We start from the raw sequence: 22,367 nt of genomic DNA, 5'->3' as shown, positions 1-22,367 counted from the left end.
CGTGTTAGAAGTTGGATTCCAACGCACACGTCCATTGGAGACTGCGACCTGAACGCAGCGCCTTAGACTGCTTGGCCTTCCTGACTGGAAACCTCTGTAAGTAGTGAAAATTATAAAAGTATCTTGATTTCGTACACTGCATATGTCATTGCTTCACCCTTTGTTATTATATGCTTACATAGAATATTGTGTCTAGACGCCGCATTGCAGCATCTTACCTTAAAGCAGTGCAGCTACCATTCATTTAATTGGTAACATTAATGCCATCTTTATACCTATACTCTAGCGACGGGACTATTGATACTTTACAAAATCACAGCACAGCATTGTTGCCTTTACCTAATCTCAATACAGGCAGCCGAGCAAGTGAACCAAATCTATCCTGTCAGAAGTGGGATTCAAAACCACGCCTCCAATGGAGACTGCGACCTGAACGCAGCGCCTTAGACCGCTCGGCCATCCTGACTTGAAAATATCGTAAGTAGTGAAAAATACAAAAAGTATCTGGATTTCGTACACTGCATATGTCATTGCTTTACCCTTTGTTAGTATATTCTTACTTAGAATATTGTGTCTAGACGCCGCATTGCAGCATCTTACCTTGAAGCAGTGCAGCTAGCATTCATGCAAGTGAAAGCCTCTAGCATGTTACTTTGTAACTTTAATGCCATCTTTATACCAATACTCTAGCGATGGGACTATTAGGACTTTAGAAAATCACAGCAAAGTATTGTGGCCTTTACCTAATCACTTTACAGGCTAGCGAGCAAGTGAACCACATCAATCCGTGTTAGAAGTTGGATTCCAACGCACACGTCCATTGGAGACTGCGACCTGAACGCAGCGCCTTAGACTGCTTGGCCTTCCTGACTGGAAACCTCTGTAAGTAGTGAAAATTATAAAAGTATCTTGATTTCGTACACTGCATATGTCATTGCTTTACCCTTTGTTATTATATGCTTACATAGAATATTGTGTCTAGACGCCGCATTGCAGCATCTTACCTTGAAGCAGTGCAGCTAGCATTCATGTAAGTGAAAGCCTCTAGCATGTTACTTTGTAACATTAATGCCATCTTTATACCAATACTCTAGCGATGGGACTATTAGGACTTTAGAAAATCACAGCAAAGTATTGTGGCCTTTACCTAATCACTTTACAGGCTAGCGAGCAAGTGAACCACATCAATCCGTGTTAGAAGTTGGATTCCAACGCACACGTCCATTGGAGACTGCGACCTGAACGCAGCGCCTTAGACTGCTTGGCCTTCCTGACTGGAAACCTCTGTAAGTAGTGAAAATTATAAAAGTATCTTGATTTCGTACACTGCATATGTCATTGCTTTACCCTTTGTTATTATATGCTTACATAGAATATTGTGTCTAGACGCCGCATTGCAGCATCTTACCTTGAAGCAGTGCAGCTAGCATTCATGTAAGTGAAAGCCTCTAGCATGTTACTTTGTAACTTTAATGCCATCTTTATACCAATACTCTAGCGATGGGACTATTAGGACTTTAGAAGATCACAGCAAAGTATTGTGGCCTTTACCTAATCACTTTAAAGGCTAGCGAGCAAGTGAACCACATCAATCTGTGTTAGAAGTTGGATTCCAACGCACACGTCCATTGGAGACTGCGACCTGAACGCAGCGCCTTAGACTGCTTGGCCTTCCTGACTGGAAACCTCTGTAAGTAGTGAAAATTACAAAAAGTATCTGGATTTCGTACACTGCATATGTCATTGCTTTACCCTTTGTTAGTATATTCTTACATAGAATATTGTCTAGACGCCGCATTGCAGCATCTTACCTTGAAGCAGTGCAGCTACCATTCATGCAAGTGCACGCCTCTAGCATGTTACTTTGTAACATTAATGCCATCTTTATACCAATACTCTAGCGATGGGACTATTAGGACTTTAGAAGATCACAGCAAAGTATTGTGGCCTTTACCTAATCACTTTACAGGCTAGCGAGCAAGTGAACCACATCAATCCGTGTTAGAAGTTGGATTCCAACGCACACGTCCATTGGAGACTGCGACCTGAACGCAGCGCCTTAGACTGCTTGGCCTTCCTGACTGGAAACCTCTGTAAGTAGTAAAAATTATAAAAGTATCTTGATTTCGTACACTGCATATGTCATTGCTTTACCCTTTGTTATTATATGCTTACATAGAATATTGTGTCTAGACGCCGCATTGCAGCATCTTACCTTAAAGCAGTGCAGCTACCATTCATTTAATTGGTAACATTAATGCCATCTTTATACCTATACTCTAGCGACGGGACTATTGATACTTTACAAAATCACAGCACAGCATTGTTGCCTTTACCTAATCTCAATACAGGCAGCCGAGCAAGTGAACCAAATCTATCCTGTCAGAAGTGGGATTCGAAACCACGCCTCCAATGGAGACTGCGACCTGAACGCAGCGCCTTAGACCGCTCGGCCATCCTGACTTGAAAATATCGTAAGTAGTGAAAAATACAAAAAGTATCTGGATTTCGTACACTGCATATGTCATTGCTTTACCCTTTGTTAGTATATTCTTACATAGAATATTGTGTCTAGACGCCGCATTGCAGCATCTTACCTTGAAGCAGTGCAGCTACCATTCATGCAAGTGAAAGCCTCTAGCATGTTACTTTGTAACATTAATGCCAGCTTTATATCTATACTCTAGCGATGGGACTATTAGGACTTTAGAAAATAACAGCAAAGTATTGTGGCCTTTACCTCATCTCAATACAGGCAACCGAGCAAGTGAACCAAATCTATCCTGTCAGAAGTGGGATTCGAACCCACGCCTCCAATGGAGACTGCGACCTGAACGCAACGCCTTAGACCGCTCGGCCATCCTGACTTGAAGATGCCGTAAGTAGTGAAAATTATAAAAGTATCTTGATTTCGTACACTGCATATGTCATTGCTTTACCCTTTGTTAATATATGCTTACATAGAATATTGTGTCTAGACGCCGCATTGCAGCATCTTACCTTGAAGCAGTGCAGCTAGCATTCATGTAAGTGAAAGCCTCTAGCATGTTACTTTGTAACATTAATGCCATCTTTATACCAATACTCTAGCGATGGGACTATTAGGACTTTAGAAAATCACAGCAAAGTATTGTGGCCTTTACCTAATCACTTTACAGGCTAGCGAGCAAGTGAACCACATCAATCCGTGTTAGAAGTTGGATTCCAACGCACACGTCCATTGGAGACTGCGACCTGAACGCAGCGCCTTAGACTGCTTGGCCTTCCTGGCTGGAAACCTCTGTAAGTAGTGAAAATTATAAAAGTATCTTGATTTCGTACACTGCATATGTCATTGCTTTACCCTTTGTTATTATATGCTTACATAGAATATTGTGTCTAGACGCCGCATTGCAGCATCTTACCTTGAAGCAGTGCAGCTAGCATTCATGTAAGTGAAAGCCTCTAGCATGTTACTTTGTAACATTAATGCCATCTTTATACCAATACTCTAGCGATGGGACTATTAGGACTTTAGAAAATCACAGCAAAGTATTGTGGCCTTTACCTAATCACTTTACAGGCTAGCGAGCAAGTGAACCACATCAATCCGTGTTAGAAGTTGGATTCCAACGCACACGTCCATTGGAGACTGCGACCTGAACGCAGCGCCTTAGACTGCTTGGCCTTCCTGACTGGAAACCTCTGTAAGTAGTGAAAATTATAAAAGTATCTTGATTTCGTACACTGCATATGTCATTGCTTTACCCTTTGTTATTATATGCTTACATAGAATATTGTGTCTAGACGCCGCATTGCAGCATCTTACCTTGAAGCAGTGCAGCTAGCATTCATGTAAGTGAAAGCCTCTAGCATGTTACTTTGTAACATTAATGCCATCTTTATACCAATACTCTAGCGATGGGACTATTAGGACTTTAGAAGATCACAGCAAAGTATTGTGGCCTTTACCTAATCACTTTACAGGCTAGCGAGCAAGTGAACCACATCAATCCGTGTTAGAAGTTGGATTCCAACGCACACGTCCATTGGAGACTGCGACCTGAACGCAGCGCCTTAGACTGCTTGGCCTTCCTGACTGGAAACCTCTGTAAGTAGTGAAAATTATAAAAGTATCTTGATTTCGTACACTGCATATGTCATTGCTTTACCCTTTGTTATTATATGCTTACATAGAATATTGTGTCTAGACGCCGCATTGCAGCATCTTACCTTGAAGCAGTGCAGCTACCATTCATGCAAGTGCACGCCTCTAGCATGTTACTTTGTAACTTTAATGCCATCTTTATACCAATACTCTAGCGATGGGACTATTAGGACTTTAGAAGATCACAGCAAAGTATTGTGGCCTTTACCTAATCACTTTAAAGGCTAGCGAGCAAGTGAACCACATCAATCTGTGTTAGAAGTTGGATTCCAACGCACACGTCCATTGGAGACTGCGACCTGAACGCAGCGCCTTAGACTGCTTGGCCTTCCTGACTGGAAACCTCTGTAAGTAGTGAAAATTACAAAAAGTATCTGGATTTCGTACACTGCATATGTCATTGCTTTACCCTTTGTTAGTATATTCTTACATAGAATATTGTGTCTAGACGCCGCATTGCAGCATCTTACCTTGAAGCAGTGCAGCTACCATTCATGTAAGTTAAAGCCTCTAGCATGTTACTTTGTAACATTAATGCCATCTTTATACCAATACTCTAGCGATGGGACTATTAGGACTTTAGAAAATCACAGCAAAGTATTGTGGCCTTTACCTAATCACTTTACAGGCTAGCGAGCAAGTGAACCACATCAATCCGTGTTAGAAGTTGGATTCCAACGCACACGTCCATTGGAGACTGCGACCTGAACGCAGCGCCTTAGACTGCTTGGCCTTCCTGACTGGAAACCTCTGTAAGTAGTGAAAATTATAAAAGTATCTTGATTTCGTACACTGCATATGTCATTGCTTTACCCTTTGTTATTATATGCTTACATAGAATATTGTGTCTAGACGCCGCATTGCAGCATCTTACCTTAAAGCAGTGCAGCTACCATTCATTTAATTGGTAACGTTAATGCCATCTTTATACCTATACTCTAGCGACGGGGCTATTAGGACTTTACAAAATCACAGCAAAGTATTGTGGCCTTTACCTCATCACTTTACAGGCTAGCGAGCAAGTGAACCACATCAATCCGTGTTAGAAGTTGGATTCCAACGCACACGTCCATTGGAGACTGCGACCTAAACGCAGCGCCTTAGACTGCTTGGCCTTCCTGACTGGAAAATGCCGTAAGTAGTGAAAATTATAAAAGTATCTTGATTTCGTACACTGCATATGTCATTGCTTTACCCTTTGTTATTATATGCTTACATAGAATATTGTGTCTAGACGCCGCATTGCAGCATCTTACCTTGAAGCAGTGCAGCTAGCATTCATGTAAGTGAAAGCCTCTAGCATGTTACTTTGTAACATTAATGCCATCTTTATACCAATACTCTAGCGATGGGACTATTAGGACTTTACAAAATAACAGCACAGCATTGTTGCCTTTACCTAATCTCAATACAGGCAACCGAGCAAGTGAACCAAATCTATCCTGTCAGAAGTGGGATTCGAAACCACGCCTCCAATGGAGACTGCGACCTGAACGCAGCGCCTTAGACCGCTCGGCCATCCTGACTTGAAAATATCGTAAGTAGTGAAAAATACAAAAAGTATCTGGATTTCGTACACTGCATATGTCATTGCTTTACCCTTTGTTAGTATATTCTTACATAGAATATTGTGTCTAGACGCCGCATTGCAGCATCTTACCTTGAAGCAGTGCAGCTACCATTCATGCAAGTGAAAGCCTCTAGCATGTTACTTTGTAACTTTAATGCCATCTTTATACCAATACTCTAGCGATGGGACTATTAGGACTTTAGAAAATCACAGCAAAGTATTGTGGCCTTTACCTAATCACTTTACAGGCTAGCGAGCAAGTGAACCACATCAATCCGTGTTAGAAGTTGGATTCCAACGCACACGTCCATTGGAGACTGCGACCTGAACGCAGCGCCTTAGACTGCTTGGCCTTCCTGACTGGAAACCTCTGTAAGTAGTGAAAATTATAAAAGTATCTTGATTTCGTACACTGCATATGTCATTGCTTTACCCTTTGTTATTATATGCTTACATAGAATATTGTGTCTAGACGCCGCATTGCAGCATCTTACCTTGAAGCAGTGCAGCTAGCATTCATGTAAGTGAAAGCCTCTAGCATGTTACTTTGTAACTTTAATGCCATCTTTATACCAATACTCTAGCGATGGGACTATTAGGACTTTAGAAGATCACAGCAAAGTATTGTGGCCTTTACCTAATCACTTTAAAGGCTAGCGAGCAAGTGAACCACATCAATCTGTGTTAGAAGTTGGATTCCAACGCACACGTCCATTGGAGACTGCGACCTGAACGCAGCGCCTTAGACTGCTTGGCCTTCCTGACTGGAAACCTCTGTAAGTAGTGAAAATTACAAAAAGTATCTGGATTTCGTACACTGCATATGTCATTGCTTTACCCTTTGTTAGTATATTCTTACATAGAATATTGTCTAGACGCCGCATTGCAGCATCTTACCTTGAAGCAGTGCAGCTACCATTCATGCAAGTGCACGCCTCTAGCATGTTACTTTGTAACATTAATGCCATCTTTATACCAATACTCTAGCGATGGGACTATTAGGACTTTAGAAGATCACAGCAAAGTATTGTGGCCTTTACCTAATCTCAATACAGGCAACCGAGCAAGTGAACCAAATCTATCCTGTCAGAAGTGCGATTCGAACCCACGCCTCCAATGGAGACTGCGACCTGAACGCAACGCCTTAGACCGCTCGGCCATCCTGACTTGAAGATGCCGTAAGTAGTGAAAATTATAAAAGTATCTTGATTTCGTACACTGCATATGTCATTGCTTTACCCTTTGTTATTATATGCTTACATAGAATATTGTGTCTAGACGCCGCATTGCAGCATCTTACCTTGAAGCAGTGCAGCTAGCATTCATGTAAGTGAAAGCCTCTAGCATGTTACTTTGTAACATTAATGCCATCTTTATACCAATACTCTAGCGATGGGACTATTAGGACTTTAGAAAATCACAGCAAAGTATTGTGGCCTTTACCTAATCACTTTACAGGCTAGCGAGCAAGTGAACCACATCAATCCGTGTTAGAAGTTGGATTCCAACGCACACGTCCATTGGAGACTGCGACCTGAACGCAGCGCCTTAGACTGCTTGGCCTTCCTGACTGGAAACCTCTGTAAGTAGTGAAAATTATAAAAGTATCTTGATTTCGTACACTGCATATGTCATTGCTTTACCCTTTGTTATTATATGCTTACATAGAATATTGTGTCTAGACGCCGCATTGCAGCATCTTACCTTGAAGCAGTGCAGCTAGCATTCATGTAAGTGAAAGCCTCTAGCATGTTACTTTGTAACTTTAATGCCATCTTTATACCAATACTCTAGCGATGGGACTATTAGGACTTTAGAAGATCACAGCAAAGTATTGTGGCCTTTACCTAATCACTTTAAAGGCTAGCGAGCAAGTGAACCACATCAATCCGTGTTAGAAGTTGGATTCCAACGCACACGTCCATTGGAGACTGCGACCTGAACGCAGCGCCTTAGACTGCTTGGCCTTCCTGACTGGAAACCTCTGTAAGTAGTGAAAATTACAAAAAGTATCTGGATTTCGTACACTGCATATGTCATTGCTTTACCCTTTGTTAGTATATTCTTACATAGAATATTGTCTAGACGCCGCATTGCAGCATCTTACCTTGAAGCAGTGCAGCTACCATTCATGCAAGTGCACGCCTCTAGCATGTTACTTTGTAACATTAATGCCATCTTTATACCAATACTCTAGCGATGGGACTATTAGGACTTTAGAAGATCACAGCAAAGTATTGTGGCCTTTACCTAATCACTTTACAGGCTAGCGAGCAAGTGAACCACATCAATCCGTGTTAGAAGTTGGATTCCAACGCACACGTCCATTGGAGACTGCGACCTGAACGCAGCGCCTTAGACTGCTTGGCCTTCCTGACTGGAAACCTCTGTAAGTAGTGAAAATTACAAAAAGTATCTGGATTTCGTACACTGCATATGTCATTGCTTTACCCTTTGTTAGTATATTCTTACATAGAATATTGTGTCTAGACGCCGCATTGCAGCATCTTACCTTGAAGCAGTGCAGCTACCATTCATGTAAGTTAAAGCCTCTAGCATGTTACTTTGTAACATTAATGCCATCTTTATACCAATACTCTAGCGATGGGACTATTAGGACTTTAGAAAATCACAGCAAAGTATTGTGGCCTTTACCTAATCACTTTACAGGCTAGCGAGCAAGTGAACCACATCAATCCGTGTTAGAAGTTGGATTCCAACGCACACGTCCATTGGAGACTGCGACCTGAACGCAGCGCCTTAGACTGCTTGGCCTTCCTGACTGGAAACCTCTGTAAGTAGTGAAAATTATAAAAGTATCTTGATTTCGTACACTGCATATGTCATTGCTTTACCCTTTGTTATTATATGCTTACATAGAATATTGTGTCTAGACGCCGCATTGCAGCATCTTACCTTGAAGCAGTGCAGCTAGCATTCATGTAAGTGAAAGCCTCTAGCATGTTACTTTGTAACTTTAATGCCATCTTTATACCATTACTCTAGCGATGGGACTATTAGGACTTTAGAAGATCACAGCAAAGTATTGTGGCCTTTACCTAATCACTTTAAAGGCTAGCGAGCAAGTGAACCACATCAATCTGTGTTAGAAGTTGGATTCCAACGCACACGTCCATTGGAGACTGCGACCTGAACGCAGCGCCTTAGACTGCTTGGCCTTCCTGACTGGAAACCTCTGTAAGTAGTGAAAATTATAAAAGTATCTTGATTTCGTACACTGCATATGTCATTGCTTTACCCTTTGTTATTATATGCTTACATAGAATATTGTGTCTAGACGCCGCATTGCAGCATCTTACCTTGAAGCAGTGCAGCTAGCATTCATGTAAGTGAAAGCCTCTAGCATGTTACTTTGTAACATTAATGCCATCTTTATACCAATACTCTAGCGATGGGACTATTAGGACTTTAGAAAATCACAGCAAAGTATTGTGGCCTTTACCTAATCACTTTACAGGCTAGCGAGCAAGTGAACCACATCAATCCGTGTTAGAAGTTGGATTCCAACGCACACGTCCATTGGAGACTGCGACCTGAACGCAGCGCCTTAGACTGCTTGGCCTTCCTGACTGGAAACCTCTGTAAGTAGTGAAAATTATAAAAGTATCTTGATTTCGTACACTGCATATGTCATTGCTTTACCCTTTGTTATTATATGCTTACATAGAATATTGTGTCTAGACGCCGCATTGCAGCATCTTACCTTGAAGCAGTGCAGCTAGCATTCATGTAAGTGAAAGCCTCTAGCATGTTACTTTGTAACTTTAATGCCATCTTTATACCAATACTCTAGCGATGGGACTATTAGGACTTTAGAAGATCACAGCAAAGTATTGTGGCCTTTACCTAATCACTTTAAAGGCTAGCGAGCAAGTGAACCACATCAATCTGTGTTAGAAGTTGGATTCCAACGCACACGTCCATTGGAGACTGCGACCTGAACGCAGCGCCTTAGACTGCTTGGCCTTCCTGACTGGAAACCTCTGTAAGTAGTGAAAATTACAAAAAGTATCTGGATTTCGTACACTGCATATGTCATTGCTTTACCCTTTGTTAGTATATTCTTACATAGAATATTGTCTAGACGCCGCATTGCAGCATCTTACCTTGAAGCAGTGCAGCTACCATTCATGCAAGTGCACGCCTCTAGCATGTTACTTTGTAACATTAATGCCATCTTTATACCAATACTCTAGCGATGGGACTATTAGGACTTTAGAAGATCACAGCAAAGTATTGTGGCCTTTACCTAATCACTTTACAGGCTAGCGAGCAAGTGAACCACATCAATCCGTGTTAGAAGTTGGATTCCAACGCACACGTCCATTGGAGACTGCGACCTGAACGCAGCGCCTTAGACTGCTTGGCCTTCCTGACTGGAAACCTCTGTAAGTAGTGAAAATTATAAAAGTATCTTGATTTCGTACACTGCATATGTCATTGCTTCACCCTTTGTTATTATATGCTTACATAGAATATTGTGTCTAGACGCCGCATTGCAGCATCTTACCTTAAAGCAGTGCAGCTACCATTCATTTAATTGGTAACATTAATGCCATCTTTATACCTATACTCTAGCGACGGGACTATTGATACTTTACAAAATCACAGCACAGCATTGTTGCCTTTACCTAATCTCAATACAGGCAGCCGAGCAAGTGAACCAAATCTATCCTGTCAGAAGTGGGATTCGAAACCACGCCTCCAATGGAGACTGCGACCTGAACGCAGCGCCTTAGACCGCTCGGCCATCCTGACTTGAAAATATCGTAAGTAGTGAAAAATACAAAAAGTATCTGGATTTCGTACACTGCATATGTCATTGCTTTACCCTTTGTTAGTATATTCTTACTTAGAATATTGTGTCTAGACGCCGCATTGCAGCATCTTACCTTGAAGCAGTGCAGCTACCATTCATGCAAGTGAAAGCCTCTAGCATGTTACTTTGTAACTTTAATGCCATCTTTATACCAATACTCTAGCGATGGGACTATTAGGACTTTAGAAAATCACAGCAAAGTATTGTGGCCTTTACCTCATCTCAATACAGGCAACCGAGCAAGTGAACCAAATCTATCCTGTCAGAAGTGGGATTCGAACCCACGCCTCCAATGGAGACTGCGACCTGAACGCAACGCCTTAGACCGCTCGGCCATCCTGACTTGAAGATGCCGTAAGTAGTGAAAATTATAAAAGTATCTTGATTTCGTACACTGCATATGTCATTGCTTTACCCTTTGTTATTATATGCTTACATAGAATATTGTGTCTAGACGCCGCATTGCAGCATCTTACCTTGAAGCAGTGCAGCTAGCATTCATTTAATTGGTAACATTAATGCCATCTTTATACCTATACTCTAGCGACGGGACTATTGATACTTTACAAAATCACAGCACAGCATTGTTGCCTTTACCTAATCTCAATACAGGCAGCCGAGCAAGTGAACCAAATCTATCCTGTCAGAAGTGGGATTCGAAACCACGCCTCCAATGGAGACTGCGACCTGAACGCAGCGCCTTAGACCGCTCGGCCATCCTGACTTGACAATGCTGTAAGTAGTGAAAATTACAGAAAGTATCTGGATTTCGTACACTGCATATGTCATTGCTTTACCCTTTGTTAGTATATTCTTACATAGAATATTGTGTCTAGACGCCGCATTGCAGCATCTTACCTTGAAGCAGTGCAGCTACCATTCATGTAAGTTAAAGCCTCTAGCATGTTACTTTGTAACATTAATGCCATCTTTATACCAATACTCTAGCGATGGGACTATTAGGACTTTAGAAGATCACAGCAAAGTATTGTGGCCTTTACCTAATCACTTTACAGGCTAGCGAGCAAGTGAACCACATCAATCCATGTTAGAAGTTGGATTCCAACGCACACGTCCATTGGAGACTGCGACCTGAACGCAGCGCCTTAGACTGCTTGGCCTTCCTGACTGGAAACCTCTGTAAGTAGTGAAAATTATAAAAGTATCTTGATTTCGTACACTGCATATGTCATTGCTTTACCCTTTGTTATTATATGCTTACATAGAATATTGTGTCTAGACGCCGCATTGCAGCATCTTACCTTGAAGCAGTGCAGCTAGCATTCATGTAAGTGAAAGCCTCTAGCATGTTACTTTGTAACTTTAATGCCATCTTTATACCAATACTCTAGCGATGGGACTATTAGGACTTTAGAAGATCACAGCAAAGTATTGTGGCCTTTACCTAATCACTTTAAAGGCTAGCGAGCAAGTGAACCACATCAATCTGTGTTAGAAGTTGGATTCCAACGCACACGTCCATTGGAGACTGCGACCTGAACGCAGCGCCTTAGACTGCTTGGCCTTCCTGACTGGAAACCTCTGTAAGTAGTGAAAATTACAAAAAGTATCTGGATTTCGTACACTGCATATGTCATTGCTTTACCCTTTGTTAGTATATTCTTACATAGAATATTGTCTAGACGCCGCATTGCAGCATCTTACCTTGAAGCAGTGCAGCTACCATTCATGCAAGTGCACGCCTCTAGCATGTTACTTTGTAACATTAATGCCATCTTTATACCAATACTCTAGCGATGGGACTATTAGGACTTTAGAAGATCACAGCAAAGTATTGTGGCCTTTACCTAATCTCAATACAGGCAACCGAGCAAGTGAACCAAATCTATCCTGTCAGAAGTGCGATTCGAACCCACGCCTCCAATGGAGACTGCGACCTGAACGCAACGCCTTAGACCGCTCGGCCATCCTGACTTGAAGATGCCGTAAGTAGTGAAAATTATAAAAGTATCTTGATTTCGTACACTGCATATGTCATTGCTTTACCCTTTGTTATTATATGCTTACATAGAATATTGTGTCTAGACGCCGCATTGCAGCATCTTACCTTGAAGCAGTGCAGCTAGCATTCATGTAAGTGAAAGCCTCTAGCATGTTACTTTGTAACATTAATGCCATCTTTATACCAATACTCTAGCGATGGGACTATTAGGACTTTAGAAAATCACAGCAAAGTATTGTGGCCTTTACCTAATCACTTTACAGGCTAGCGAGCAAGTGAACCACATCAATCCGTGTTAGAAGTTGGATTCCAACGCACACGTCCATTGGAGACTGCGACCTGAACGCAGCGCCTTAGACTGCTTGGCCTTCCTGACTGGAAACCTCTGTAAGTAGTGAAAATTATAAAAGTATCTTGATTTCGTACACTGCATATGTCATTGCTTTACCCTTTGTTATTATATGCTTACATAGAATATTGTGTCTAGACGCCGCATTGCAGCATCTTACCTTGAAGCAGTGCAGCTAGCATTCATGTAAGTGAAAGCCTCTAGCATGTTACTTTGTAACTTTAATGCCATCTTTATACCAATACTCTAGCGATGGGACTATTAGGACTTTAGAAGATCACAGCAAAGTATTGTGGCCTTTACCTAATCACTTTAAAGGCTAGCGAGCAAGTGAACCACATCAATCCGTGTTAGAAGTTGGATTCCAACGCACACGTCCATTGGAGACTGCGACCTGAACGCAGCGCCTTAGACTGCTTGGCCTTCCTGACTGGAAACCTCTGTAAGTAGTGAAAATTACAAAAAGTATCTGGATTTCGTACACTGCATATGTCATTGCTTTACCCTTTGTTAGTATATTCTTACATAGAATATTGTGTCTAGACGCCGCATTGCAGCATCTTACCTTGAAGCAGTGCAGCTACCATTCATGCAAGTGCACGCCTCTAGCATGTTACTTTGTAACATTAATGCCATCTTTATACCAATACTCTAGCGATGGGACTATTAGGACTTTAGAAGATCACAGCAAAGTATTGTGGCCTTTACCTAATCACTTTACAGGCTAGCGAGCAAGTGAACCACATCAATCCGTGTTAGAAGTTGGATTCCAACGCACACGTCCATTGGAGACTGCGACCTGAACGCAGCGCCTTAGACTGCTTGGCCTTCCTGACTGGAAACCTCTGTAAGTAGTGAAAATTACAAAAAGTATCTTGATTTCGTACACTGCATATGTCATTGCTTTACCCTTTGTTAGTATATTCTTACATAGAATATTGTGTCTAGACGCCGCATTGCAGCATCTTACCTTGAAGCAGTGCAGCTACCATTCATGTAAGTTAAAGCCTCTAGCATGTTACTTTGTAACATTAATGCCATCTTTATACCAATACTCTAGCGATGGGACTATTAGGACTTTAGAAAATCACAGCAAAGTATTGTGGCCTTTACCTAATCACTTTACAGGCTAGCGAGCAAGTGAACCACATCAATCCGTGTTAGAAGTTGGATTCCAACGCACACGTCCATTGGAGACTGCGACCTGAACGCAGCGCCTTAGACTGCTTGGCCTTCCTGACTGGAAACCTCTGTAAGTAGTGAAAATTATAAAAGTATCTTGATTTCGTACACTGCATATGTCATTGCTTTACCCTTTGTTATTATATGCTTACATAGAATATTGTGTCTAGACGCCGCATTGCAGCATCTTACCTTGAAGCAGTGCAGCTAGCATTCATGTAAGTGAAAGCCTCTAGCATGTTACTTTGTAACTTTAATGCCATCTTTATACCAATACTCTAGCGATGGGACTATTAGGACTTTAGAAGATCACAGCAAAGTATTGTGGCCTTTACCTAATCACTTTAAAGGCTAGCGAGCAAGTGAACCACATCAATCTGTGTTAGAAGTTGGATTCCAACGCACACGTCCATTGGAGACTGCGACCTGAACGCAGCGCCTTAGACTGCTTGGCCTTCCTGACTGGAAACCTCTGTAAGTAGTGAAAATTATAAAAGTATCTTGATTTCGTACACTGCATATGTCATTGCTTTACCCTTTGTTATTATATGCTTACATAGAATATTGTGTCTAGACGCCGCATTGCAGCATCTTACCTTGAAGCAGTGCAGCTAGCATTCATGTAAGTGAAAGCCTCTAGCATGTTACTTTGTAACATTAATGCCATCTTTATACCAATACTCTAGCGATGGGACTATTAGGACTTTAGAAAATCACAGCAAAGTATTGTGGCCTTTACCTAATCACTTTACAGGCTAGCGAGCAAGTGAACCACATCAATCCGTGTTAGAAGTTGGATTCCAACGCACACGTCCATTGGAGACTGCGACCTGAACGCAGCGCCTTAGACTGCTTGGCCTTCCTGACTGGAAACCTCTGTAAGTAGTGAAAATTATAAAAGTATCTTGATTTCGTACACTGCATATGTCATTGCTTTACCCTTTGTTATTATATGCTTACATAGAATATTGTGTCTAGACGCCGCATTGCAGCATCTTACCTTGAAGCAGTGCAGCTAGCATTCATGTAAGTGAAAGCCTCTAGCATGTTACTTTGTAACTTTAATGCCATCTTTATACCAATACTCTAGCGATGGGACTATTAGGACTTTAGAAGATCACAGCAAAGTATTGTGGCCTTTACCTAATCACTTTAAAGGCTAGCGAGCAAGTGAACCACATCAATCTGTGTTAGAAGTTGGATTCCAACGCACACGTCCATTGGAGACTGCGACCTGAACGCAGCGCCTTAGACTGCTTGGCCTTCCTGACTGGAAACCTCTGTAAGTAGTGAAAATTACAAAAAGTATCTGGATTTCGTACACTGCATATGTCATTGCTTTACCCTTTGTTAGTATATTCTTACATAGAATATTGTCTAGACGCCGCATTGCAGCATCTTACCTTGAAGCAGTGCAGCTACCATTCATGCAAGTGCACGCCTCTAGCATGTTACTTTGTAACATTAATGCCATCTTTATACCAATACTCTAGCGATGGGACTATTAGGACTTTAGAAGATCACAGCAAAGTATTGTGGCCTTTACCTAATCACTTTACAGGCTAGCGAGCAAGTGAACCACATCAATCCGTGTTAGAAGTTGGATTCCAACGCACACGTCCATTGGAGACTGCGACCTGAACGCAGCGCCTTAGACTGCTTGGCCTTCCTGACTGGAAACCTCTGTAAGTAGTGAAAATTATAAAAGTATCTTGATTTCGTACACTGCATATGTCATTGCTTCACCCTTTGTTATTATATGCTTACATAGAATATTGTGTCTAGACGCCGCATTGCAGCATCTTACCTTAAAGCAGTGCAGCTACCATTCATTTAAATGGTAACATTAATGCCATCTTTATACCTATACTCTAGCGACGGGACTATTGATACTTTACAAAATCACAGCACAGCATTGTTGCCTTTACCTAATCTCAATACAGGCAGCCGAGCAAGTGAACCAAATCTATCCTGTCAGAAGTGGGATTCGAAACCACGCCTCCAATGGAGACTGCGACCTGAACGCAGCGCCTTAGACCGCTCGGCCATCCTGACTTGAAAATATCGTAAGTAGTGAAAAATACAAAAAGTATCTGGATTTCGTACACTGCATATGTCATTGCTTTACCCTTTGTTAGTATATTCTTACTTAGAATATTGTGTCTAGACGCCGCATTGCAGCATCTTACCTTGAAGCAGTGCAGCTACCATTCATGCAAGTGAAAGCCTCTAGCATGTTACTTTGTAACTTTAATGCCATCTTTATACCAATACTCTAGCGATGGGACTATTAGGACTTTAGAAAATCACAGCAAAGTATTGTGGCCTTTACCTCATCTCAATACAGGCAACCGAGCAAGTGAACCAAATCTATCCTGTCAGAAGTGGGATTCGAACCCACGCCTCCAATGGAGACTGCGACCTGAACGCAACGCCTTAGACCGCTCGGCCATCCTGACTTGAAGATGCCGTAAGTAGTGAAAATTATAAAAGTATCTTGATTTCGTACACTGCATATGTCATTGCTTTACCCTTTGTTATTATATGCTTACATAGAATATTGTGTCTAGACGCCGCATTGCAGCATCTTACCTTGAAGCAGTGCAGCTAGCATTCATTTAATTGGTAACATTAATGCCATCTTTATACCTATACTCTAGCGACGGGACTATTGATACTTTACAAAATCACAGCACAGCATTGTTGCCTTTACCTAATCTCAATACAGGCAGCCGAGCAAGTGAACCAAATCTATCCTGTCAGAAGTGGGATTCGAAACCACGCCTCCAATGGAGACTGCGACCTGAACGCAGCGCCTTAGACCGCTCGGCCATCCTGACTTGACAATGCTGTAAGTAGTGAAAATTACAGAAAGTATCTGGATTTCGTACACTGCATATGTCATTGCTTTACCCTTTGTTAGTATATTCTTACATAGAATATTGTGTCTAGACGCCGCATTGCAGCATCTTACCTTGAAGCAGTGCAGCTACCATTCATGTAAGTTAAAGCCTCTAGCATGTTACTTTGTAACATTAATGCCATCTTTATACCAATACTCTAGCGATGGGACTATTAGGACTTTAGAAAATCACAGCAAAGTATTGTGGCCTTTACCTAATCACTTTACAGGCTAGCGAGCAAGTGAACCACATCAATCCGTGTTAGAAGTTGGATTCCAACGCACACGTCCATTGGAGACTGCGACCTGAACGCAGCGCCTTAGACTGCTTGGCCTTCCTGACTGGAAACCTCTGTAAGTAGTGAAAATTACAAAAAGTATCTTAATTTCGTACACTGCATATGTCATTGCTTTACCCTTTGTTATTATATGCTTACATAGAATATTGTGTTTAGACGCCGCATTGGAGCATCTTACCTTAAAGCAGTGCAGCTACCATTCATTTAATTTGTAACATTAATGCCAGCTTTATATCTATACTCTAGCGACGGGACTATTAGGACTTTACAAAATCACAGCACAGCATTGTTGCCTTTACCTAATCTCAATACAGGCAACCGAGAAAGTGAACCAAATCTATCCTGTCAGAAGTGGGATTCGAACCCACGCCTCCAATGGAGACTGCGACCTGAACGCAACGCCTTAGACCGCTCGGCCATCCTGACTTGAAGATGCCGTAAGTAGTGAAAATTATAAAAGTATCTTGATTTCGTACACTGCATATGTCATTGCTTTACCCTTTGTTATTATATGCTTACATAGAATATTGTGTCTAGACGCCGCATTGCAGCATCTTACCTTGAAGCAGTGCAGCTACCATTCATGTAAGTTAAAGCCTCTAGCATGTTACTTTGTAACATTAATGCCATCTTTATACCAATACTCTAGCGATGGGACTATTAGGACTTTAGAAAATCACAGCAAAGTATTGTGGCCTTTACCTCATCACTTTACAGGCTAGCGAGCAAGTGAACCACATCAATCCGTGTTAGAAGTTGGATTCCAACGCACACGTCCATTGGAGACTGCGACCTGAACGCAGCGCCTTAGACTGCTTGGCCTTCCTGACTGGAAACCTCTGTAAGTAGTGAAAATTATAAAAGTATCTTGATTTCGTACACTGCATATGTCATTGCTTTACCCTTTGTTATTATATGCTTACATAGAATATTGTGTCTAGACGCCGCATTGCAGCATCTTACCTTAAAGCAGTGCAGCTACCATTCATTTAATTGGTAACATTAATGCCATCTTTATACCTATACTCTAGCGACGGGACTATTGATACTTTACAGAATCACAGCACAGCATTGTTGCCTTTACCTAATCTCAATACAGGCAACCGAGCAAGTGAACCAAATCTATCCTGTCAGAAGTGGGATTCGAACCCACGCCTCCAATGGAGACTGCGACCTGAACGCAGCGCCTTAGACCGCTCGGCCATCCTGACTTGAAAATGCTGTAAGTAGTGAAAATTACAAAAAGTATCTGGATTTCGTACACTGCATATGTCATTGCTTTACCCTTTGTTAGTATATTCTTACATAGAATATTGTGTCTAGACGCCGCATTGCAGCATCTTACCTTGAAGCAGTGCAGCTACCATTCATGTAAGTTAAAGCCTCTAGCATGTTACTTTGTAACATTAATGCCATCTTTATACCAATACTCTAGCGATGGGACTATTAGGACTTTAGAAAATCACAGCAAAGTATTGTGGCCTTTACCTCATCACTTTACAGGCTAGCGAGCAAGTGAACCACATCAATCCGTGTTAGAAGTTGGATTCCAACGCACACGTCCATTGGAGACTGCGACCTGAACGCAGCGCCTTAGACTGCTTGGCCTTCCTGACTGGAAACCTCTGTAAGTAGTGAAAATTATAAAAGTATCTTGATTTCGTACACTGCATATGTCATTGCTTTACCCTTTGTTATTATATGCTTACATAGAATATTGTGTCTAGACGCCGCATTGCAGCATCTTACCTTAAAGCAGTGCAGCTACCATTCATTTAATTGGTAACATTAATGCCATCTTTATACCTATACTCTAGCGACGGGACTATTGATACTTTACAGAATCACAGCACAGCATTGTTGCCTTTACCTAATCTCAATACAGGCAACCGAGCAAGTGAACCAAATCTATCCTGTCAGAAGTGGGATTCCAACCCACGCCTCCAATGGAGACTGCGACCTGAACGCAGCGCCTTAGACCGCTCGGCCATCCTGACTTGAAAATGCTGTAAGTAGTGAAAAATACAAAAAGTATCTGGATTTCGTACACTGCATATGTCATTGCTTTACCCTTTGTTAGTATATTCTTACATAGAATATTGTGTCTAGACGCCGCATTGCAGCATCTTACCTTGAAGCAGTGCAGCTACCATTCATGTAAGTTAAAGCCTCTAGCATGTTACTTTGTAACATTAATGCCATCTTTATACCAATACTCTAGCGATGGGACTATTAGGACTTTAGAAGATCACAGCAAAGTATTGTGGCCTTTACCTAATCACTTTACAGGCTAGCGAGCAAGTGAACCACATCAATCTGTGTTAGAAGTTGGATTCCAACGCACACGTCCATTGGAGACTGCGACCTGAACGCAGCGCCTTAGACTGCTTGGCCTTCCTGACTGGAAAATGCCGTAAGTAGTGAAAATTATAAAAGTATCTTGATTTCGTACACTGCATATGTCATTGCTTTACCCTTTGTTATTATATGCTTACATAGAATATTGTGTCTAGACGCCGCATTGCAGCATCTTACCTTGAAGCAGTGCAGCTAGCATTCATGTAAGTGAAAGCCTCTAGCATGTTACTTTGTAACATTAATGCCATCTTTATACCAATACTCTAGCGATGGGACTATTAGGACTTTAGAAAATCACAGCGAAGTATTGTGGCCTTTACCTAATCACTTTACAGGCTAGCGAGCAAGTGAACCACATCAATCCGTGTTAGAAGTTGGATTCCAACGCACACGTCCATTGGAGACTGCGACCTGAACGCAGCGCCTTAGACTGCTTGGCCTTCCTGACTGGAAACCTCTGTAAGTAGTGAAAATTACAAAAAGTATCTGGATTTTGTACACTGCGTATGTCATTGCTTTACCCTTTGTTAGTATATTCTTACATAGAATATTGTCTAGACGCCGCATTGCAGCATCTTACCTTGAAGCAGTGCAGCTACCATTCATGCAAGTGCACGCCTCTAGCATGTTACTTTGTAACATTAATGCCATCTTTATACCAATACTCTAGCAATGGGACTATTAGGACTTTAGAAGATCACAGCAAAGTATTGTGGCCTTTACCTAATCTCAATACAGGCAACCGAGCAAGTGAACCAAATCTATCCTGTCAGAAGTGCGATTCGAACCCACGCCTCCAATGGAGACTGCGACCTGAACGCAACGCCTTAGACCGCTCGGCCATCCTGACTTGAAGATGCCGTAAGTAGTGAAAATTATAAAAGTATCTTGATTTCGTACACTGCATATGTCATTGCTTTACCCTTTGTTATTATATGCTTACATAGAATATTGTGTCTAGACGCCGCATTGCAGCATCTTACCTTGAAGCAGTGCAGCTAGCATTCATGTAAGTGAAAGCCTCTAGCATGTTACTTTGTAACATTAATGCCATCTTTATACCAATACTCTAGCGATGGGACTATTAGGACTTTAGAAAATCACAGCAAAGTATTGTGGCCTTTACCTAATCACTTTACAGGCTAGCGAGCAAGTGAACCACATCAATCCGTGTTAGAAGTTGGATTCCAACGCACACGTCCATTGGAGACTGCGACCTGAACGCAGCGCCTTAGACTGCTTGGCCTTCCTGACTGGAAACCTCTGTAAGTAGTGAAAATTATAAAAGTATCTTGATTTCGTACACTGCATATGTCATTGCTTTACCCTTTGTTATTATATGCTTACATAGAATATTGTGTCTAGACGCCGCATTGCAGCATCTTACCTTGAAGCAGTGCAGCTAGCATTCATGTAAGTGAAAGCCTCTAGCATGTTACTTTGTAACTTTAATGCCATCTTTATACCAATACTCTAGCGATGGGACTATTAGGACTTTAGAAGATCACAGCAAAGTATTGTGGCCTTTACCTAATCACTTTAAAGGCTAGCGAGCAAGTGAACCACATCAATCTGTGTTAGAAGTTGGATTCCAACGCACACGTCCATTGGAGACTGCGACCTGAACGCAGCGCCTTAGACTGCTTGGCCTTCCTGACTGGAAACCTCTGTAAGTAGTGAAAATTACAAAAAGTATCTGGATTTCGTACACTGCATATGTCATTGCTTTACCCTTTGTTAGTATATTCTTACATAGAATATTGTCTAGACGCCGCATTGCAGCATCTTACCTTGAAGCAGTGCAGCTACCATTCATGCAAGTGCACGCCTCTAGCATGTTACTTTGTAACATTAATGCCATCTTTATACCAATACTCTAGCGATGGGACTATTAGGACTTTAGAAGATCACAGCAAAGTATTGTGGCCTTTACCTAATCACTTTACAGGCTAGCGAGCAAGTGAACCACATCAATCCGTGTTAGAAGTTGGATTCCAACGCACACGTCCATTGGAGACTGCGACCTGAACGCAGCACCTTAGACTGCTTGGCCTTCCTGACTGGAAACCTCTGTAAGTAGTGAAAATTATAAAAGTATCTTGATTTCGTACACTGCATATGTCATTGCTTTACCCTTTGTTATTATATGCTTACATAGAATATTGTGTCTAGACGCCGCATTGCAGCATCTTACCTTAAAGCAGTGCAGCTACCATTCATTTAATTGGTAACATTAATGCCATCTTTATACCTATACTCTAGCGACGGGACTATTGATACTTTACAAAATCACATTACAGCATTGTTGCCTTTACCTAATCTCAATACAGGCAGCCGAGCAAGTGAACCAAATCTATCCTGTCAGAAGTGGGATTCGAAACCACGTCTCCAATGGAGACTGCGACCTGAACGCAGCGCCTTAGACCGCTCGGCCATCCTGACTTGAAAATGCTGTAAGTAGTGAAAAATACAAAAAGTATCTGGATTTCGTACACTGCATATGTCATTGCTTTACCCTTTGTTAGTATATTCTTACATAGAATATTGTGTCTAGACGCCGCATTGCAGCATCTTACCTTGAAGCAGTGCAGCTACCATTCATGCAAGTGAAAGCCTCTAGCATGTTACTTTGTAACTTTAATGCCATCTTTATACCAATACTCTAGCGATGGGACTATTAGGACTTTAGAAAATCACAGGAAAGTATTGTGGCCTTTACCTCATCTCAATACAGGCAACCGAGCAAGTGAACCAAAT

At 41.7% G+C, this 22,367-nt stretch overlaps 17 non-coding genes across 17 annotated transcripts; all 17 read right to left on the bottom strand.

Annotated features, from left to right (window-relative positions):
• Positions 1–383: 383 nt before the first annotated feature.
• Positions 384–466, bottom strand: trnal-cag (transfer RNA leucine (anticodon CAG)). The gene has a single exon. It is a non-coding gene; the product is annotated as a tRNA-Leu (tRNA).
• Positions 467–2,380: 1,914 nt separating this feature from the next.
• trnal-cag (transfer RNA leucine (anticodon CAG)) lies at positions 2,381–2,463 on the bottom strand. Its single transcript has one exon. It is a non-coding gene; the product is annotated as a tRNA-Leu (tRNA).
• A 321-nt stretch (positions 2,464–2,784) lies between these two features.
• trnal-cag (transfer RNA leucine (anticodon CAG)) lies at positions 2,785–2,867 on the bottom strand. The gene has a single exon. It is a non-coding gene; the product is annotated as a tRNA-Leu (tRNA).
• Positions 2,868–5,590: 2,723 nt separating this feature from the next.
• On the bottom strand, positions 5,591–5,673 carry trnal-cag (transfer RNA leucine (anticodon CAG)). Its single transcript has one exon. It is a non-coding gene; the product is annotated as a tRNA-Leu (tRNA).
• Positions 5,674–6,801: 1,128 nt separating this feature from the next.
• On the bottom strand, positions 6,802–6,884 carry trnal-cag (transfer RNA leucine (anticodon CAG)). Its single transcript has one exon. It is a non-coding gene; the product is annotated as a tRNA-Leu (tRNA).
• A 3,529-nt stretch (positions 6,885–10,413) lies between these two features.
• On the bottom strand, positions 10,414–10,496 carry trnal-cag (transfer RNA leucine (anticodon CAG)). The gene has a single exon. It is a non-coding gene; the product is annotated as a tRNA-Leu (tRNA).
• A 321-nt stretch (positions 10,497–10,817) lies between these two features.
• On the bottom strand, positions 10,818–10,900 carry trnal-cag (transfer RNA leucine (anticodon CAG)). The gene has a single exon. It is a non-coding gene; the product is annotated as a tRNA-Leu (tRNA).
• Positions 10,901–11,198: 298 nt separating this feature from the next.
• Positions 11,199–11,281, bottom strand: trnal-cag (transfer RNA leucine (anticodon CAG)). Its single transcript has one exon. It is a non-coding gene; the product is annotated as a tRNA-Leu (tRNA).
• A 1,128-nt stretch (positions 11,282–12,409) lies between these two features.
• Positions 12,410–12,492, bottom strand: trnal-cag (transfer RNA leucine (anticodon CAG)). Its single transcript has one exon. It is a non-coding gene; the product is annotated as a tRNA-Leu (tRNA).
• A 3,531-nt stretch (positions 12,493–16,023) lies between these two features.
• On the bottom strand, positions 16,024–16,106 carry trnal-cag (transfer RNA leucine (anticodon CAG)). Its single transcript has one exon. It is a non-coding gene; the product is annotated as a tRNA-Leu (tRNA).
• Positions 16,107–16,427: 321 nt separating this feature from the next.
• Positions 16,428–16,510, bottom strand: trnal-cag (transfer RNA leucine (anticodon CAG)). Its single transcript has one exon. It is a non-coding gene; the product is annotated as a tRNA-Leu (tRNA).
• A 298-nt stretch (positions 16,511–16,808) lies between these two features.
• trnal-cag (transfer RNA leucine (anticodon CAG)) lies at positions 16,809–16,891 on the bottom strand. Its single transcript has one exon. It is a non-coding gene; the product is annotated as a tRNA-Leu (tRNA).
• Positions 16,892–17,595: 704 nt separating this feature from the next.
• On the bottom strand, positions 17,596–17,678 carry trnal-cag (transfer RNA leucine (anticodon CAG)). Its single transcript has one exon. It is a non-coding gene; the product is annotated as a tRNA-Leu (tRNA).
• A 702-nt stretch (positions 17,679–18,380) lies between these two features.
• trnal-cag (transfer RNA leucine (anticodon CAG)) lies at positions 18,381–18,463 on the bottom strand. Its single transcript has one exon. It is a non-coding gene; the product is annotated as a tRNA-Leu (tRNA).
• Positions 18,464–19,166: 703 nt separating this feature from the next.
• Positions 19,167–19,249, bottom strand: trnal-cag (transfer RNA leucine (anticodon CAG)). Its single transcript has one exon. It is a non-coding gene; the product is annotated as a tRNA-Leu (tRNA).
• A 1,128-nt stretch (positions 19,250–20,377) lies between these two features.
• On the bottom strand, positions 20,378–20,460 carry trnal-cag (transfer RNA leucine (anticodon CAG)). Its single transcript has one exon. It is a non-coding gene; the product is annotated as a tRNA-Leu (tRNA).
• Positions 20,461–21,969: 1,509 nt separating this feature from the next.
• On the bottom strand, positions 21,970–22,052 carry trnal-cag (transfer RNA leucine (anticodon CAG)). Its single transcript has one exon. It is a non-coding gene; the product is annotated as a tRNA-Leu (tRNA).
• Between the last annotated feature and the right edge of the window lie 315 nt (positions 22,053–22,367).

The sequence above is a fragment of the Gasterosteus aculeatus genome, chromosome 13, assembly GCF_964276395.1.
Source record: "Gasterosteus aculeatus chromosome 13, fGasAcu3.hap1.1, whole genome shotgun sequence".
In the NCBI taxonomy this organism is placed as follows: Eukaryota; Metazoa; Chordata; class Actinopteri; order Perciformes; family Gasterosteidae; genus Gasterosteus; species Gasterosteus aculeatus.
The sequence above is the reverse complement of the archived record's forward strand: the minus strand, read 5'-3'. Positions and strand labels throughout refer to the sequence as shown.